Below are 20,801 nucleotides of genomic sequence, written 5' to 3'. Positions count from 1 at the left end.
TGTACTACATGTATCCTTTGGTATAAATGGTTGTGCCAATTTTATTCCACTATTTGATCTGAGGAAGTGGGTCTGGCCCACGAAAACTCATCACCTAATAAACCATCTTGTTAGTCTTTAAAAGTGCTACATAGTCCTGTTTTTTGTTTAAGTAAACACAGAATTCCACATTCTCTTTCAAGTACTTTGGTTGCATGCAGTAGAGCATTCATAGGACCAGACATTTCATGACAGGGCACAGCACACTGACTAATAGTTTAGTTACACTAAATAATTTCAAAGGCTTCTACTTTCTCCTCATTTTCCAAAAGAAACCATTTTTATTTTTAATTGTTTGAAAACATTGATCAAAGCATTTCTGAACATGATATTTATGCCTCTATTGAGACACGAAGCTGAAAGAAATTAATTCTGAGTAGCACTTTACTTGCACAAATTTCAGATCTTTAAATTTCAAAATAGTCAGCTTTCACTATTAAAGCCTTGAAGTTAAGACACAGTTTAATATATTTACCACTACATTTCACTAGCAATAGAACTATCTTATTAATGTAGGGAGATACTTTGTACGTCCTAAAAATTTTAACTGAAGACAAAATGGGCAGGAGAGCTAAGGAATGTAACACACTTCTTCACTTCTGAATTAGCCTTCTGTCTTTAAGCCATGGATAAATTATTTGACTCAGTAAGGTTCTGAGCAGCCTGGCCATGATCCTGAAGTATGTGCTTGATTATAATTATAGTTGCATATTTACCACGTGTTGCTCGGGTCTGTAACTCAATTACATTTTTTAAATAGAATTCTATGTTTTTAAAATGAACCATATGTACCATTGTTGTTCTAAACTGTGGTGATTACAAAAACTTTTTCTGCATTTCTCTTTTCTGTCTACTACATATTTTAAGTTTTCTATTTAATGAACAGGTTGGACCTCCCCGGTCCAGCACCCTGGGGACCTGAGTTGTCCCGGACCAGGGAGTTTGCCAAACTGGGGAGGTCAATGCTCCCCGGCTGGCTGACCCACTCTGGGCTCCTCTCCTTGGGCCTCCCTGCCCTGCCGATGGACCCACTAATGCTGGCCAAACACAGCTCCCCACCCAGCTACCTTCTCACTGCCCCAGGATCTTCTGGGGTTCCCAGCAGGGACCACTTGGCCACCGCTGGCTCTGCTGCAGCAGTGTGTTCCTTGGCTGGGGCCACCTGGCCACTGTCCATCCCGCTGCTAGGACCACCCCGCTGCCACTGTGGATTCCATGGGTTCCCCAGCTGGGGCTGCCTGCATTTGCCAGACGGGGGTTTCCCCAGAGGAGCCTGCCTGCTCACCCCTGCTCTGCTGCCACCAGGGATTTCCTGGGGTTCCTGGCCAGGGCTACCCGGTTGCCAGCAGCCCCACTGTCACCTGAGGTTCCCTGGCAGGGGCAGAAGCTCCCCAGCTGCCACCTGGCCCTGCTGATGCCGAGGGGTGCCCAGTCAGGAGTGGGGATCCCTGACCACCGCCTGGTCCCACTGATGCTGAAGGTTCCCCAGATGCCACTTGATCCAGCCATTGCTCCCCAGGCCCTGCATTGTCTCCATTGGTTCAGGGGCTCTTTGATCCAGCAACATCCATGGCTCTGCCAAACCACAGATGTTGCTGGACCAGAGAGTCCTGGATTCAGGAGTTTCACCCTGCACTATATACCTGTACAGGTTAAAACTCTCTTAACTGGGATTCTCTGGTCTGGCAACATCCATGGTCTGGCATAGATACTGCAGGACCAGAGAGTCCTGGTGAAGGGCCAGTGGCAAGGATCCCTGCAGAGCCGGCAAGGCAGTAGGCTGCCTGTAGCAAGCCTGCTGTCAGCGCATGGCAGCAGGTCTGCCCGGGGGAGCCCCAGTGCAGCAAATGCATGGCTGGCCAGCAGGGCCTGGAGCCCCAGCATAGGGCACGTGTGACTGCTTGGCATGGCCAGCAGCAGGTGAGGTGCTGGCTGAGTGGCCAGGAGGCTTGGCGGGAGGGCCAGCATCGGAGGTCCAGAAATGACCTCCCCTGATCTGGCAAAATCCCTCATCTGGGACCAATCAGGTCCCAAGGGTGCTGGACCAGGAAGATTCAACCTGAACTACATTTAATGTACTAAAATATGAAGGGAGTCTGTGTTACCTGGGATTGGGGTCTACCCACATCCCCAGTGAGAAAAGGAAAAAACAAATAAGGAATGAGTCAGCTCATGCCACAGAGAAAAGAACATATCCTGCAAACAGAAGGAATGTCATGATGAAGAAGCTTAAGGAAGTGGTGGATAAACAAAGGGATGAAATTAGAACCAAGAACCAGAAATTGAGGCTTTAAAATGATGTGGAGGCCCTGCAAAAACAGCAAAACAGACTAATGAAAATGAATCAAGACCTTCACCACAGAATCTCACTAAGGGTATGTCTACACTACCAACCTAGTTCGAACTAGGGTGGTTAATGTAGTCAATCGAAGTTGCAAATGAAGCCCGGGATTTAAATATCCCGGGCTTCATTTGCATCTTGCCGGCCGCCGCCATTTTTAAATCCCCGGTAGTTCGGACTCCGTGCCCACGGCTACATGCGGCACGGAGTAGGTAGTTCGAATTAGCCTAATTCGAACTACCGGTACACCTCGTTCCACGAGGTATTTAAATCCCGCGCTTCATTTGCAACTTCGATTGACTACATTAACCACCCTAGTTCGAACTAGGATGGTAATATAAACATACCCTAATTGAGGCTCAGAGGAAAACACTTGTTGATCAGAGGACGTACTTGGAAGCATATCTGCAAACCCAGGAAGAAGAGAGCAGCCCTTCGAAGGCAGAGCTTGGGAAGCTGAGAGAGAAGAGACAAGGGGAGAACAGCCAAAATGGAGAAGAAATAAAGCCAGAACCCAGCAAATGTCCTGACAGTCCAAGATTTACTCTGGAAGAACTATGGAGTGTCTTGCATGAGTGGAGTGTACTGAAATCCGAAGTATATTTGCTGCAGGAGACGTTTTTCGTGAGGAAACAGCAAGATAAACCTCAACTCAGCCAGAATCTTGGATCAGATGACTCATCGTTACAGCCATCATGTCCGTAGAATCACATATTATTAGAACTGGAAGAGACCTCAAGAGGTCATCAAGTCCAGTCCCCTGCCCTCATGGCAGGACCAAGCACCATCTAGATCATCCCTGATAGATGTCTATCCAACCTGCTCTTAAATATATCCAGTGATGGAGATTTCACAACCTTCCTAGGCAATATATTCCAGTGTTTAACTACCTTGACAGTTAGGAAGTTTTTCCTAATGTCCAACCTAAACTTCCCTTGCTGTAATTTAAGCCCATTGCTTCTTGTCCTATCACCAGAAGCTATGAACAACAATTTTTCTTCCTCCCCTTTGTAACACTCTTTTCAATACATGAAAACCGCTATCATATGTCCCCTCTCAGTCTTCTCTTTTCTAAACTAGACAAATCCAGTTATTTCAGTCCTCCCTCATAGCTCATGTTTTCTTGACCTTTAATGATTTTTGTTGCTCTTCGCTGGACCTTCTCCAATTTCTCCACATCTTTCTTGAAATGTGGTGCCCAGAACTGGACACAATACTCCAACTGAGGCTTAATCAGTGCAGAGTACCCTGCTTTTATTGGTGCTTGAGTTTGTGTGTGTGTGTGGCGCCCCTCTTCTCGGTGTGTCTTAGTATATTTTATGCCCTCTGATTGGTCTCATTCTACTTTTTTTATATATATATCGTGTTCTAAAATTTTGTAAGCCACCTCATATTTTGAATAGAGAAGCAGGGCAAAAATAGTTAAGTAAATAAAAATAATACCATTTAAGAGGAATGCCTGATCCAACAGCCAAACTGGATAAAAGTAAGAGCTAGGACTATCAAACGTAGTCTGCTAGTACTGTATTTGCTTTGGTGATTGTCTCTTTTCTGTTTGGCTTTATGAAAAGCAATCCCATTTCTGGCAGTGGTGACGTGTGAGAGTGAACATGCACCACCATAGCTTCCCAAGGTGGGAGAGCCAAGACCAGCACCAGCCAGCCACAGCGTGGTGGTGCCCCCTCTCTCCCTTTTTCTCTGCTTCACTTACCAGCAGTGGGGAAAGCATAAGCCGGATGGCTCCAGGCCATGTGGCGCCGCTTCTCACCACTCTGGGGAAATCTGGGGAAAGGTAGGCAGCCAGAGGTGGAGCAAGGGCAGGGCGGGAAGAGGCAGGGCCAGTGCCCCCAACCTTCTCCTGTCTCATGCTGCCACTGATTCCCAGACCCATCCAGTTTCACATTAGGAAAAGAGGAAGCTGCATACCAAACGTGGTGGCCCTAGCTCTTATCATTTAGGAGGAATTCTTGATCCAACAGACAAACACTCTAATATATAGTAGATGAATAGTTCCATTGGCTTCAATGAGACTGCATATGTGCTAAAAATTAAGCATGTTCTCAAAGGCTTTGCAGGAGGAGAGGTAGCATGCTCGGCACCTTCTAGGACAGAATGCATTAGATTGATCATGAAAACCGGCGGGAATTTTCATATCTTCTTCCAATCGCTTTTTTGAAAGCACGTCTTTAGAAAGTGAAAGTCTGGAGGCTTTTTTTTCCTGAAAAAAAAACTTTCGAAAAACCGCTCTTCCTTAAAAAAAGGAGGTTTACATGGTTTTTCGAAAAAGGGGTTTTTTCCCCCCAAAAAAACCCCACGTCCAAACTACTTTCACTTTTGAAAGACCCGCTTTTGAAAAAGCGATCGGAAGAAGATATGCAATTCCCGCAGAATTTGCATATCCTCTTTCAAAATCAAAACGTAGTCTAGATATGCCCTCTAAGTCTGTGAGTCTCTTAGGGCACTGGTGTTCAAACTATGGGTTGCAACCCAGTGCTGGGTGGTGGAATGTCAGGCGCTGGGTCTCATTGCTGCAGGAGGATCAGGTGACCTGTGGGGTGCGAAGGCAGCTTCCTGACTGTCCTGGCACCAACGACCGCGCTGTGCCCTGGAAGCAGCTGACAGCAGGTCCAACTCCTTGATGGAGAGGGAGAATGCACAGGGTTCCGTGCACTGCCCCTGCCCTAAGCACTAGCTCTGCACTCCCATTGGCTGGGAACCTGCTGCTGGCTGCTTCTGGGGCTCAGCATGGTCTGCGGTGCCAGGAGAGGCAGGAAGCTGCCTTAGCACCCCTGCTGTATGGCTGACCGGGAGTCACTCAAGGGACGTCCCTCCCCCCTGCCACACCCTGACCCCCTCCAAAGCTGGAGTCCCCTCCTATAGCCCAAAGCTCTCGTCCTCGGCTCCATCCATGCTCTATTCAAATTATGTTGGGTCATGGTCATCAATACTTTTTTTTCAACTGGGTCATGAGAAAAAAAATAACTTTGAAAACCACTGGTTCAAGTGCCTACATGAAGATTTCTGGTTTGATGATTCCCCTAAAATACTCAGAGCTAAGTAAACTATACGGCAGACCCATGGTAGGATACTGAATTTCAAAGGAAGAAGGACCATTTCTCTGTTGGGATTTAAACTCCAGGTGGAGTCTACATCTTCCACATTTCATGCTTAGGCTACAGAACCTTCCCTTCCAGAACTCATTGGAGTCCTCTTAGATGCTAACTTAGCCATAGAAACTTTTTCACCAGCACATTTTTTTCTTCCTTTCACCACTTTTCTGAAAAACCAGTGCTCCTCTAGAGGATCGACTTCCATTTGTACATAGGCAGGTTATAAGGACATGCTACTCTAAGCATAGTTGCTGCATGGCTGTGCTAGTCATGAGACAATGTCACTAAAGAGCACTGAAGTTTGTGCACTCTCCTGAGAAAAGGTGGGAGAATAAATACATATTCATTGCTATTGGATAGGAACCTGGGTTTGTTGAGCTTATTCTCCCCGATTTGCAGAGTGTCTAAAGTTAGTGTATTCCTCTCTCCTTTCAGTGCCAATGTTCCCTAATATTAGTCATACCACTTAACTCCTACTTTTGGCTCCTCCTTATCTTCACTTCTGTTTTGCCTCATGCCCCATCAAAAGGAATTTCTCTGACCGGCACATCAGAAACTAAAAATCTAAGTTGCTATCAAAACCAAGCATTTGTCAGCATTAACCCAACATAATACATTAACATACAATATAATCCATTTATAGTGTATGTTATCATGCAAATAACTTAAGGGCACCTCACAGTAAACGAAAAGAGAAAGGACTAAACCTCAGCTACTGGAATGTTTAGCAAGTAAACCTTGTTGGTTTTTTTTTTTTTTTTTTAAACATTAATGGGTCTTTTCTCCCACGCAGGCATAGAGTTGGATTATGTGTAGGAGGTGGGGATTTGTGCAGGAAATTCCTATGCCCATTTGACAGCACTTAAATGTGAAACTCCTCCAAGCGATTTGTGGTGAATAGACTTCTAAAAAGGAGAATCTTCCTTGAAATCTTGAAGAAAGGAGATTCATGACAGGACTCTACTGTGAAAAGCCTTGATCATCAGAAGAGCAACTTGTTGGCTTAAAGCTAAAAAAGCATGAGGTCTTAATGATCTGGCTGGAGTGTATAATGTGTAAAATACACAAGCAAAAATGCTAGGCAATCAGGTTGGACTGGTCTTGGCTGACCTGACTCGTTGCCAACAATGATTTAAATTAATGTTCCATTATCAGTGTAGAATTAGTGAATAAAAGCAATTTTCCAACATTCTTACTTTTGATACATTTTTCTTCACGTTTTTCTTCATACATTTACAAATTCTTAAGTGGAAGTGCTGGGTTGATATTGCTGCCTTGGAACTAGATCAAGGAATTAGCATGCACCCTGAGCACATGACTGAACTAAAGTCAGAAGCAAGTCAGGGATCATATTATGGACTCGGAAAGTCAGAATTTGGATCCTTGGTTCCCTCTTCTCCCATGTATGGATTAAGCAGTACCAGGTCGTTACATGGCACAGATTACGCAAACTTTCCTACCAGCTCTGCTGTGCTAACTGAGACAAGGGGCCGTTGGACAGAATCTAAAGCTGTGCCTATTTCTCACCCACATGAAAAAGTTCAGCCCAATGGAAGAACTCTCCTTCTGGCATAAGAAGGGACTTTAAAAGCCAGAAACAATCGGAAAACAGGTCAACCACATTAGGAACAACTCAGAGTTAGGATTTCTGCATCCAATTTTACAACATTTGAGCATAAGTACTGGATTTGTTTGTGCAACCAGTTAGTTGCACATTTAAATACATATGTATGCACATTGATATGCTTATTTGCACTTTTCCAACTAGAGACTGTTTTTAAAAATTCTCACAAGTGCAGGAGAAGCATTTAGCCAACCAAATCTAAATTAATAATGTGATATTCAGATTAAATTAGAGACCTCTCTCAGACTGTAGATTTAACTTTAAAATATCCAGAAGTTTGCTTTATCATGCAAACCTTAATCAAGCTATGCAGATCTTTCTTTGGCATTTTCACATTATTCCAGACCACAATCCCTTAAATTACAAGAATACCAACAATTTTTTAAAAAAAGTTCTGACTAAAGGATACAAGTGACTTCTTTGATCTTATCCCTGGAATCCCCAACAAAACCAAACTTCTGTACCTGAATAGAACACGAAAACCCTTGAAGCCTCCTGAACTGATAGAAGGTTCCCTTTGCTCATGTCCCATAAAGACCTGATCCAGTTAATATTAAAGCCAGTAGAAAGACTCCCAGTGACTTCAGTGGCAATTGGCTTCTGCCTGAAGTGAGGCAAGAGTTAAGCATTGCTGTGTTTTGAGTCTGATATAATGCACAGTAGGAAAACACCTATTGAGTTCAATTGGTATTGGATGAAGTCCTTGCATTACAGTTAAGCAAAAGCTGGTAACTGGCCGTTCAGATTTGTTTGACTACAAAATAAAGATTTGGCAACTTGATTTACCTTTAAAAAGGCCCAAACTGAAATGTTTGACTCATGATCCAAGTTTCTGAATCCTCACCCTACCACAGTGGTCAGGATTTCAAGATCCAGAGTTTTGATTCAGATCTTCGTTTGGACAAGGAGTAGCTATGGAGTCGCTTTAGGTGTGGATCCAGGTTTATGTGATTTGTCCTTTTCATGTGTGTTCATTTTTTTTAATTGTATCCTTTGGTATATATGGTTGTGACTATTTTCTTCCACTATTTGATCTGAGGAAGTGGGTCTGGCCCACGAAAGCTCATCATCTAATAAACCATCTTGTTAGTCTTTAAAGTGCTACATTGTCCTGCATTTTGCTTCAGCTACCCCAGACTAACACGGCTACAGTTCTATCACTATTCCCCGATCCAGGTTTAGATTCACAAAACATGTGTTCAGACCCCAGGCTTAACTTCAGCCATTCCCACATTCTAGGTTTGCTACTCCCTTATCTTGTGTTCCTCCTCACATCCTTTCCCACTTTCTTCTCTATTCTCTTTGTCCACATATTGTTAGAGACTTGTGCATTTCAAACGATTCCTTGTGGAGAGAAAAAGAAAGAGGAGAAGCTGCTGGCTGCTCTTGTTCATATATATCTTGGGTGCCCCATACTCCACTGGTGATTATCTGACAGCAATGTACCAAAGCCCTGAGGATTGTTCGACTCTGCTAACATACCTCCCACGCTATGTTCTCTCTCAAAAAATTTCCACTGCCTGAAATCTGCTACCTTATTTATAATAGTCATTCACAACCAACCATATAACATCAGCTGTACTATGCATTTTCTACTATAAATCCAGAACACAGATTGGATTGATCACATTCTGATTCCATTGTAGAATTTAACAGTGTGGCAGGCCATATTTCCAAATGCACAGTATGTACCCTTATGCAAAGCAGTTCCTATGCACATATGCACTCGCTTTCTGCTAGAACTCACTATTGTCTTTTTTCTACTACAAATAGAGATAACTCTACTATATCTTAGGGACAGGACACTTTTGTCTTAGTAGGACTCTGATATTATTTAGCTTTTTTTTTTTTTGTGCAGTCACAATAATTGCTAAGTTACATAGGGCCTTCGTATACTGGAACCATTCAGATTTTATTGTTCCTTAACTTCATGGAGCCAGGTTTGAATCTAATTTATGTTGGTATAAATCTGAAGTAACACTGTTAAAACAAAAGGCACTTGAAATTTACAAATGAACTCAGAATGTGGTCCGTGCTTTTTTAGATGATCTAAAAAGTTAAACAAAAATTCATCTGAAATTGGGAAACTTAGTTGTCAGTCTTCTCTCACTTTAAAACAGTAAAGCCAATTTGTTTACAATTTGAAAAGGAAGCAAGAGGCTCTCTCACTACATCTTTGCTCCCAATTCGTTTCTCATATAGCTGGGCATCTGTGACATCCATGTTTTGTAAGTACCCTTCCCCGTGGACAATACAGGCAGTCCCCGGGTTACATGGATCCGACTTACATCGGATCCCTACTTACAAACGGGGTGAGGCAACCCCGCACTAGCTGTTTCCCCCAGCAGACCAGGGAGACACGAAGCTAGCGCCCCTCACCCCCCAGCAGACCAGGGAGACGCTTTTCTCAGCAGACACCTCAGCTTGAGAATAAAGGACTGAGGGAAGTGAGGTGTGGGAGAATAAAACTGAGCTCTGGAGAAATGTTTGGCTAGAGTTTCCCCTACAATATGTACCAGTTCCGACTTACATACAAATTCAACTTAAGAACAAACCTACAGTCCCTATCTTGTACGTAACCCGGGGACTGACTGTAGATAATTTTTCAAGAGAGACAGGAAAGCCTATCTTCTGCCTTTCTGAGATGAGAATCAGGTCTGCCAAGGTAAGCTAAGCTTTAGCTTAGAGAGGATTTTTATGGCTGAGTTATAAAAACCCTGGAAACGGGAGTTTATGATAAAACCAGTGGCTGATCCTTAACTATAGCAGTATTCTTGGTTACCACTACAAAGACAGGCTTTATGTTAGAGGGCAGTAAAGCTAAATCTGCCCATAGGACATTAAATGTTAGCATCTAGTGCAGACAGTTATATTTTTAGCACAGGTGCTCTCTCCAAATACACTTGGCTTCAAGAACTCGCCTCCTCTTCAAAAAATTGTTTTCATCTGTAGGACTGGAAATGTTTCTATAGTTGTGAACAACTACATTTGATTAAAATCTGTCAGATTTATCTTCTTAGCAAGGAGAGAAGAAATATGTGTTTTCCACCAAAAGGAAATCAATGTGTCTTTATGATAGATGCAGACAAAAACTGGGATGGTGTCACTTTAAATAGGGAAGCAGGAAGAATGGGCAGCCCACCAGATATTACCATTAGCTGCTGACATAATTACTATGAGGCAAAGCCCCAGTTTAAATCTTCTAATCCATGTTTATAGGATTGTCTTACAGTCACTGACCTAATAGTTATTACTCAGACTTTTAAAGCGACAAAATCTTGTGTGTCATCCCTGTACCTTTCTTTCCTTTACATTTCTTAATCAATGCCGCTTAGGGAAATCTCCAAGCCAATGATTTTGCCAATACCATTTAAAAACATTTTATTATATGACTAATATTAGAGTCATATTGGCTCATAAATTCAGCAAAATAGTAGTCATTTTTCTCAAACTATTATAGAAGTAGAAGAGAGTTTAAAACTGGTTGATTTGTTGGCCAAAAGAGATTTCTGTTAGCAGGTAGACACCAAAAATACTATTTTATTGAAACAATGAAGTGAAAATTTGATAATGGTTTTAAGTTGCTGGGTTTTAAATCATAAGCTGTCTGTGGTGCAAGTTTATTATTAGCCATTTTCATTGTCCCAGCTTCTATAAATCTCACCTCCTTATGCAAGGAGCTCTGCATACAAATATTGAAAGTCAGTCCCTGATCTGACAAGCTTGCTTTAAAAAAAAAAAAAGTGAGAGATGCTTAGTATTATTAATCCCATGGGGAACTTAGCCACAGAGAGATTAAGTAACTGGCCCAAAGCTGGACAGGCAGTTTTCAGCAAAGGCAGGAATTGTATCCATCTGAATCCCAGACTGCTGTCTTGACGTATGATACCACCCTCCCACTTAGAATGAAATGGAACTAGGACTTATTACATTCTTAGAGGGATACACTGCCATTGATCTCTATGTGCAATTCCTCTGGATTCAGCTTGGTTTTAACAGATTTTGCCCAATACCAGATTATCTTGGCAATGGGAGGATAACGGCTTGTGTCAAATGGAGACCACTCTGTACCAAAACCAGGCAATGATTGTCCCCAAATCAGCCTATAGAAATAAGGGAGTTTTATTTCATAGGGCAGAATTGAGCCTAAGACTTCTGAAACTTAGATCATGAGCCTCTACCACATGGGCTAAAAGCTAGGTGCGTGGGTTAAACATGGAGATAAATCCAGAGAGATCAGTAACTCTTACTAAAAGACATGATGGTACCATTCCTGTTTCCTTTCATTACAACACAGAAATTTAGTGCCAAAGTAAATCCTATTTTGAAAGACAGACATGGTCCTTGGACATGTCCACAGGGGACAAGAAATAGCAGAAGACAGTCCTCAGTGAGTAGAAACAAAAAATAGCTGTATGGATCGCTATCGATTTACATAAGCTGAGGATCTGGCCCAAGGAGAGCCATTTTTTAACTGGATCTAAAATATACAGGAATTAATGGAATTACCCTGAAGCCTAAATGAGCCAGATTCTATAGATTAAACACTGTGTAAAATACGTACTACAAAGGAGTTCATAATTCTTTTTATATAAACAATAGAAAAACAAAAATCAAACTGGCCTGGCCTACCTTGTTTGCAGCAGACAGCACCCCACTGGAAGAATTTATGGGAGAGTGAGCAATGAATGGCCCAACAATCTTCTGAGAAAGTAAAAACATCTTGGCTGTCTACATCTGCAAGAGAAGCCTGAATTACCTGCCTATCCCTTTAAGCATTTTCAGATACAAATCAAACACAGATGGCCCATTATGTTTATGACCTCACTGTCAATTGCTGTAGATGGTGCATGCATTAATTATTGAAATAGTTTCATAGTATTCAACTTTTTAGTGCATACATTGTCACAGATAATTTCAACTTTCTGACTAGGAGGAGGTAGAAACAATTTTATGTATGAGAATTAATCTCTTGAATGTTATAAAAGCCACAACTACATTGGGTTTTTTATAATTTAATAAATAAATAAAAACCTGGCCTGAGTCCTCAAAGTCAACATTATGTTAACATTCCTTGCAATGCATAAACGATGCCAAAACCTATTACAATTGTAGTAAATTTTGATTACTGGAGTTGTTTGTTATTTATGTGTAGAAAATAAAGATAAAACTGGGAATAGCCCTCTTCTTTTCCACGTACAAATTACATCCATAAAGTACCATGTTTTGTAAACAATAAAAATACTTGATGGAGGCTTTCAAATTATTGTATCTATTTTAGCTGGAGTAAATGCTGCCTCTAGAAAGTGGCAAGTATGTAGTACCTGTTGAATGGATGTCCTGTTTATTTCTGCAGGAAAATAGACTGAGGCTACAGAGGCCAGTAAATGGCAAAGTCCAGGTGGCAGTAGTTGTTAGTATGGATGGAGGAGACATTTTGAAGCAGAGGGGGATTCTCAAACACACCTGCGGCATTTAGGTACCTCCCCATGCCATTGAAAGTCAACAAGAGCCTCACTCTTATCCCCTTAAAAGTTCCATTCAGACTCCAAACTGACCAGGAAGGCATTAGGAGTGTCCTGGATCTGGATGTGCCAGAGAACCTGAGTCTGAACAAATCAACACTCACAGCTCTTCCCCCCCTCCCTACAAATAAAAGTCAGATGGCCCATGATGCACCCATGCACAACAATACAGGCATAGAGCAGCATAGCCCCCTGCCTACCTTCCTTTCTCCCTCCACTCTACACTGTGACTTGATGGGTTGAAGGAGAAGCAAGATGACTCCAGGTGCATTTTCTTGTCTTCTGGAGCACAATCAGCTGTGGGCTTTTGCAGGCTGCCTGCAAAGATATCCAGCTTTGTCTTTTGGGGCCACACTAACTGCAGGTCCTTGATCCTCAGGAGTCTGCCTTAATCCTTTGGGTTTGTTCCCTACTGGAATTGAAACGGATCCAAACCATATTCCCATACAGTCACAGATTTTATGGCAAGAGGACCATGCAGTTGGGCCTTCTGAATAGCACAGGCCAGAGAATATCATGGATGGCTCCTATATTTAGCCCACTAATTTGTGGTTGAATGAGGGAAGTGAGTCTCAGTTTTTCCTTACTACAACACCTTTTTCTACACCAAATTTACCTGGGACTCTTCTCTCATACAGCCTGCACCCCTTTCCTTTTAGCAATATGAGAAGGGTAGATAACCTGATGGGTTGTGAACATGTCAGATTAAGAATTTATAATCTAGCACACAGAATTATAGGAGAGGCTGGCCTCACTGGGTCACCCAGGGTCCATGTACCTCAGTAAACTGTCTCCAACAGGGCCTACACCTGTGCTTATGAGGAAATAAAAGTCATACAAGTAGGTGGTTATGGCATAACCAACCCTCAAGGATGCTTCTTCCTAGCTCTCAGTTTGTGAGATTTGTTTGTGCCATGAAGCACGAGGGTGTACAGCCATTCTGAAGCTCTTTTTAAAAATATTTACTATCAGAACTCCAAATAATTCTAGTGCCCATATACATTTGCAATTTTTTTTAATTCTTCTAAGAGCTGGCCCCACTGACATTGTGGTAATAAGGTTCACAGGCTAGCTGTAGGCCTTGTGGAACACTATTTCCTTTTATCTGCCTTTTGAGGCTCCCTAAAAATTGCCAGAGTTACTGTCTTTGAATTCTCCTTTGGGATTTAAATGCTTTCCTGCCAGTGAAAGGTAATTAGAGAGCTTTGGAGAATGAAGTCCTCTATTTGTCCCCAAAACTGATACAGAATAGGGTTGCCGGATGGTTTAACCAAAAAAAACTGAACCCCCCCCCCCCAAAAAAAAACAAATTGTTGGGGGGGAGGAGAGGACTCAGTTATGAAGCAAAAAACCAAAAATAATAAAATAGGTTAAAACAACGTGGCCCCTTTCAGAGTGCCTGCAGAGTCAGAATAGGGATAGGAAGAGGGGAGAAGTTAAGCACTAAGACCCAGGGAAAGCATTGCTTCCCCTTGGTCTTTAGGCTTTTTGCCAGCAGCCATTTTGTGTTATTCATCAAGCCAAAACACAGCTTCCCTGCAAAACCAGGTAAGCAGGGGGTCCGGGGGAATGGGGTGGGGCCCAGTTGCCAAGTGTGTCATAGGGTTGCCAGGTGTCCAGTATTTTCACCTTCTGGCAGGGGGGAAAAAAATCATTAAATACCAGACATTTTTGGTGTCTGGTATTTTCTGAATTTTTTTTTTTTAAACCAGAGAGGAAGCAAAAATACCAGACACCAGGTCAATGCCGGACACCTGGCAACCCTAATGCAGCATGGCCTGTGTGGGTGCAGAAAGGAGAGATGGTCCAGTCATAGAATTTGAGACCAGAAAAGATTACCAGATCATCTCATCTTACCCACCCCATATGCAAATTAAAAACAAGATAAACAAGCACTTTAGACAAGCCATAACTCTAACCCTCTAAGAGCTAGATACTACCCATAAGTTTAGTAGCCAGCAACTCTTTCACAGAATACTAGAATCTGAGAATACTAGAACTGGAAGGGACCTCAGATCATTAAACCCAATCCCCTGCACTCAAGCACCATCTAGGATTATCCCTTATGTCTATCCAACTTGCTCTTAAATATCTCCAGTGTTGGAGAGTCCATAACCTCCCTAAGCAATTTATTCCACTGTTTAACCACCCTGACAGGTAAGAAGTTTTTTCTAATGTCCAACCTAAATCTCCCTTTCTGCAATTTAAGCCTATTTCTTCTTGATCTCTGATGATAGGACAAGAAGCACAATTTTTCTCCCTTCTTCTCCGCCTCCTTGTAACACCCTTTTAGAACTGCTATCATGACCCAACTCTCCTCAATCTTTTCTTTTCTAAAACACCCTCTATAATTTCTTGCCTGCAGTTTGGGCTTTTATAAGAGCCAAATCTTTCTTTGCCACACCCCTAAGGAAGGAACCACAATGAGCACAGGGTACTTTTTTGTATTTCTACATCTAGACAGCCCAAATGAATTATTTTCAGCTGATCAGGGAACTTTTCTTGAAGGCCTTGCAAAGTTATACTAATACTTTGATAACCCAACCAACAAGCACATAGAGATAAAAATATAAAATCTCTCTCTCCTCAGCCTCCCCTGCTTTTGTCCACATGTAGACTTCCAAGTCCTCCAAGATTCCAACATTCTTTTGTAATTATCTAACCTGATTCTAAGGTAGGCCATAGCATAGGAGAGGACTGCCTGAGTATGGTACTCATCCACACCCATTGGCTCTGCTAGAAATTCAGACTGAAGGCCTTCTGTTAAAATGAGTGTTGTTGCTGCAGATCATGTTTTCAAAACAGGAAAACAAATCCCCTTGTACTAGGAACTGCTTCAAAATCAAGGATGTTTAAACAGTGATGAGCTATTATCTGAGTTTCATTTCACAGGATCCCATGCAAATCTAACCAGATCCAAGATTGCTAGGCCCTGCAATTCCAAAAATCCTGATATCGGCTTTCCAAAATCATGAGACTGTTTTGTTTTCTTAATTGGGATTCTTTTTTATTTTGCCTCAGGTTTGGAGGGAGGGGTGTTTGACCTGTAGGGTTTAGACTTCTAAGCTTTTATCTGCATCTACAATAGCTAGAAATTAATTTTAAAAGAAAATGAAAGCAGAGATTTCCAACTTTGTGACTTCAGGAACTAGAGTGTAAGGAAAACCACCAAATATAATGATGACATTGCAAGAGATTGCAACACTGCACATTCCTTTCTTGTCTACATTGTAGGAAGGTGGTTTATTCCTGGTTGAGTTTTTGTTCCTTGATTTATCTATTTTTCTTATAAAAAACAAAGACATGCTTAAAAGAAATTATAATTTGGATGGATGCTTGGTTCTATAGCTGTTGACTGTTCTCTGATTTCCTGAAATGAAACTAAAGTATAGAATATCACAGCTGTAACATGTCTGGGATGGGTGGAGCTCTTACTTTGAGAATTTACACTGATCGCTTTTTCCAATGTTGAGAAAACTTAAGCACACATTATTTTTAAATGAGGTCTATATTTGGTACAATACCCACCATTCTGTCAGTTCTAATTTTAGAGGGCAAGGAGCCATTCTGGCACTCTCGTAGACTTGTCTAATTTTAAAATAGTTGAACAGCTGATAATGATCAAAGAGAAAATTTATGATCCCTTGAGAGTTTTTCACTTTAAAAAGTCACTGTTTATTGTTCTGAATATGATGTCATGCAGGATGTCATGTTCATAGGCTGCATGTTTAAAACAAACAAAAGGAAGTTTTTCTTAACACAGCACACTATCCACCTGAGGAACTCCTTGCCAGAGGATGTTGTGAAGACCAGGACTTTAACAGGATTCAGAAAAGAACTAGATAACTTCATGGAGGATAGATCCATCAATGCTTATTAGCCCCGATGGGTAGGAATGGTATTCTGAGTTTCTGTTTGTCAGAGGCTAGAGAGGGATCATTTGATGATTACCTGTTCTGTTCACTCCCTCTGGGGTATTTGTAATTGGCCACTGCTAGATGGACCTTTGGTCTATGTACATTCTTATGTTCTTATGTCATAGTATATGATGAAAAGAAAACATGTGATCTGGGGTTAAACATTTATGACCTGCTTCTTGGTCAAGGTGGGGACTTCAGGGACAGCAACTGGGCATAAATGCATTAATTTAGAAACTGAGTCAGGTGACATTTTCTCCTCTTTTCAATGGATAGAGGGAAAGAGTAATACTTACTACCGGCCTACATCATCTCTCAGTTACTATCCATACCCACAGGACCAATAGGTGGTAGAACAAAAACTGTTCCCTTTCCACCTACTCTATACATGGATTAAGTAGACAAGTCACCTCATTTAGCTCTATGAGCCTGAAAGTCTAGGTAGCCCATGGAATGATAAGTTTTATAGCAAGAATAAGGACCTTTATAATCATTGAGTCTGACTTCCTGTGTAACAAGCCTGAGAATCTCAGGGATTCCTGTTACAAGCAAGGGGAGTAAGGGAGGTTCTTGGATTCCTGAATAGGTTCATAGTTGATAGATTAGATTAGATTAGATTAGATTCCTGAATACCTAAATGGGTGTGTATGGGTGTGTGTGTGTGTGCGTGTGTGCATGTTGTATTTAAAACTGACCCTAGTTCCTATTACAGTGTGTGTAATACTGAGGCTGTCAAGTAGTTTTCCAGCCATTCACTCATCAGTGATATGAGGACTGGTGTGATGAGGGGAAGTTTTTTTTTTTTTTTTTAAAAAGGAGGGGATTAGAGTGGGTTGGGGGATCTGCCCTGTGCTGGCCCTTTAAGGGTAAAAATACAGCCCTGGAAGAGGGCTGAAGAGGTGGAGCTGTGGAGCCAGCAGCTGTGGCAGGTATGAGCCAATTAGGGCTCAGCTGAGGAATGTATAAATAAAGGCTCCTGAAGGGGAACAGGAGGGACCTGACTGTTAGGGAAGCTAGTGGCTTCTTGAATTAGAAGAGGGCTGGGGAAGGGCAGGCAAACTCCCAGGTTCTATGACCTGAAGCAAGGCTTGAGAGTAGTAGAGAGGCAGTTATGATAGGCAAAGGGAGTAGGTCCACACCCCCTTGCAAATGAGTGGCCATTTCAAACTGAAGTTTGCCCCATGTCAAGGACTAGATAAAGACTGGGTTACTGAAGCAAAGTAGACATAGGGGGTTGGGAGTTCCCATAGGGGAAGGACCCCAGAGTGGGGAGGCACTGTAGCAGGGCAGTACCCAGAGGAGGCTACCATGGTCTGGGAGGGATGTCGGTCCTAACCAAAGGAATTGGAGGAAAAATAGGTAATAGTAAGTGAGACACCAACTGAAAAGGGGTGCTCCAGACATGAAAAGCTAATTCCCAGAGGGTCCAGCAGGAGCACCCCTGGAGAAAGGCCCTTTGTGTTCCGGGGGGGGGGGGGATGTTTGTAAACAAAGGCTCCACACAAATACTTGAGTACTAGACACAAGTTTCATCTGCATAGCTCTACACTGCATCTGGGAGTCATTCTAGGCAAAGAGTGTTTAATGAATAACTTTACAGCAAGAAGCCTTGCAACTTCCTATAAATATTAGGCTTTCTGCCTTCCTTCTGAAATATATTAACAGCCTCAAGAGGGATTATTGATGCTGGCAACTAAGTTGAAACAGCCCTCAGAAGTTCCTGACATTTTGTGTACATCATTAGATTTGTGTGTGTGTGTGTGTGTGTGTGTGTGTATATATATGTATATATATATATATATATATACACACATACAAGTGTTTGGAGTTTGGGGAGACTGCAGGACTAAGGGAAAGGAAGATTGATAAAGCAAAGCAATCGGAGTTATTTCTTATGCATGAAATTGATTAAATGCTTCACTAAATGGCTTATAAATTTGGCTCTCATATTTCTGTCACCCCACTGCAAAGATTACAGAAACTCCGTCTATAACCATGTTGTATACAATACCAAATTACAAAAGGTTGTAAAAACTAATGTTTTGTTTAAAGTTTTGAGCAGGACCATATGCCTTTGCTGACCTTGAGTAAGCTATTTTAATTCAAAACATTTCAAAGGGAGAAGAGAGGAACAAATCCATCTGCATAACAAAACCAAACTCACATTGTTTAGAACTTAGTACCATGTAGCATAACACACTTATTCACTGGCATAGAAATATATATTGAATGCTCCTTCTACTTGGGTATTATAACTTTATAGCTACCAACTGAATGTGGTGTGATTTCTAGGAGCTCAGGCTTCCCCAAGCTGAAGTGGTTCTATTATTTTTGTGCACTCTTTGTCATCAGAGCTATCTGTCTAGGGGCTTATTTGGTTCATGTCACCACATGACCTCATATGTACTAATGGATTTATCCTCACAATAGCACTGGGACATGAGGAACTATTATCTCCAAAATAGAGAATGTTTGGAGGAGTTGGTCTATGTTAGGGTGAGAAATAAGCAGCCCATGGGTCAGACACGATTCTCCAAGGTTAGTCCCTGGCAGCCTCCAAATGCTTTACTTACCTGCACAGCCACTTGCAGCTCCCATAAGCTAGGGATTGCCATTCCCAGCCAATGGGAGCTGCGGGAAAAGGCACAGACCAGGACAGAGCTTCCCACAGCTCCCATTGTCCAGGAATGGTGTTCTCCAACCAGCGCAAGCTGCAAGCAGTCATACCTACAGACATGCAGGTAAATAAAGTGCCAGTGGACTTCCACAGGCTAACCCTGGCAAATCACATCTGGCCCATGGGCCATTTACAGCTGGGGTCCCCAAGTTATGAATGGGTTACGGACCAAACACTTGGCCGTAACTCAAAATGTTCACAAGTCAAACCCCATTGAGTTACATTGCAACCACGCTGTTCGTAAGTGTGGGTCACATTTGTAACTCGGGGACTGCCTTTACGACCACTTATTGGGAGGTTTAGTCATAAATGCGAACGGTCGTAAATCGACCGTTCATAACTCAGGGACCAGCTGTATTGCCCTGTCTTGGAAGGACCGCCTTATAGTGCTTTTCCAAAGAGAAGATGTAGGGATAATATTGAGCAAGACCTAAAACTGTCTAATGTGAATTACCCTCAATGGGAAACCAGGTGACAGACAGGGGTTGGGCAAATTGCAACAGTGGCAAAGGAAACCTAGAGAGGAAAGGAAAGTGTAACAGATGGGGAACTGAAGCACAGAGAGATTAAGTGACTTGTTCAAGATCACACAGGAATTCTGGCAGAGTCAAGAAATGACTCCAGATCTCCCAAGTCCCAGGCCAGGGCAAAAGTCCATCCTTTTGTACAGATTTAGAACTTCCCAATCTGCCCTGAGCAGTGCACAGATGCATCACAGCAGGAGCTAACAAACAAAGCAGCAAATCAGATAGACACAGTTCCTGCCCCGCTCTTCTCTCGCTCTGATTACTGGAGGGGTATCACTTCTTTCACTATGTTCTGAAGAGCAGCTCCCTCCACACTGTGGCCCCAATCCCCTAATCTGGTTTTGCAAGCCACGTTTTTTGTCCTTCTCTGCTCCTCTCTCCTTCCCTACTTTCTCGCCAGAGAGAGTATCGCAATGTAGGGCCTGCGTTCTCCCCTGTGGAGCCAGTGTCTGAGCAGAGGAATGAGGCGGGACATTAGTCCCCTATGTAGCTGAGTGTGGACTGTGACACTCTAGTCTCAAATGATTTATGAATCTTGCATTGATCTGACCATCTTGAAAACTTTGACAGGGGTTGGTAGCCAGAGAGTTCATCCCCTGGATTTTCTAGCAGCAAGTGGAGGTTTTGGTATATTATCATTTGAATACTTGGGCATCCAGGAGCATCTTCCTCCTGACAGTCACAAACATGTTCAGCCTCACAGGACCCTGGTTGTGGTCTGTTATTCCCATTTGACAGATAGGAAAAAATGAAATACACCCAGTGAAAATGGTTTGCCCAAGGTCATTTGTTAATCTCCATCAGCGCCAGGAACAGGGGGTAAAGTAAACGAGTGCATCTTGGTTCACAGCTCCAGCAAGAGCTGGCTGAGCTGTGGCAAAGCCAGCAGAGAGCGAATTAAAGAGCTGGCAGGGACCTGGGTTGCAATAGGACTATACCTGTAAGAAATTGTAAGTTACTTTCACCACTGGCCAGGAGTTAGACCCCCAGCTCTCAGTGCTTTAAGCACTAGTTCATGCTTTTTTCCCCCCTTTAGTTATA

General features: G+C 42.5%; 1 long non-coding RNA gene across 5 annotated transcripts in view; it reads right to left on the bottom strand.

Moving 5' to 3' along the window:
* Positions 1 to 20,801, bottom strand: part of LOC102451360 (uncharacterized) — a 156,913-nt gene that overhangs the window by 70,485 nt on the left and 65,627 nt on the right. For 2 of the 5 annotated variants that reach the window (XR_332318.4, XR_001368554.3), the window contains exon 6: positions 11,747 to 11,851. The exons of the other annotated variants lie outside the window; for them this stretch is intronic. This is a non-coding gene — a long non-coding RNA (uncharacterized LOC102451360). The remainder of the gene's footprint in view (positions 1 to 11,746; positions 11,852 to 20,801) is intronic. 5 annotated transcript variants of the gene reach the window in all.

The sequence above is a fragment of the Pelodiscus sinensis genome, chromosome 14, assembly GCF_049634645.1.
Source record: "Pelodiscus sinensis isolate JC-2024 chromosome 14, ASM4963464v1, whole genome shotgun sequence".
NCBI classification, from domain to species: Eukaryota; Metazoa; Chordata; order Testudines; family Trionychidae; genus Pelodiscus; species Pelodiscus sinensis.
This window is presented reverse-complemented; position numbering and strand designations above follow the sequence as displayed.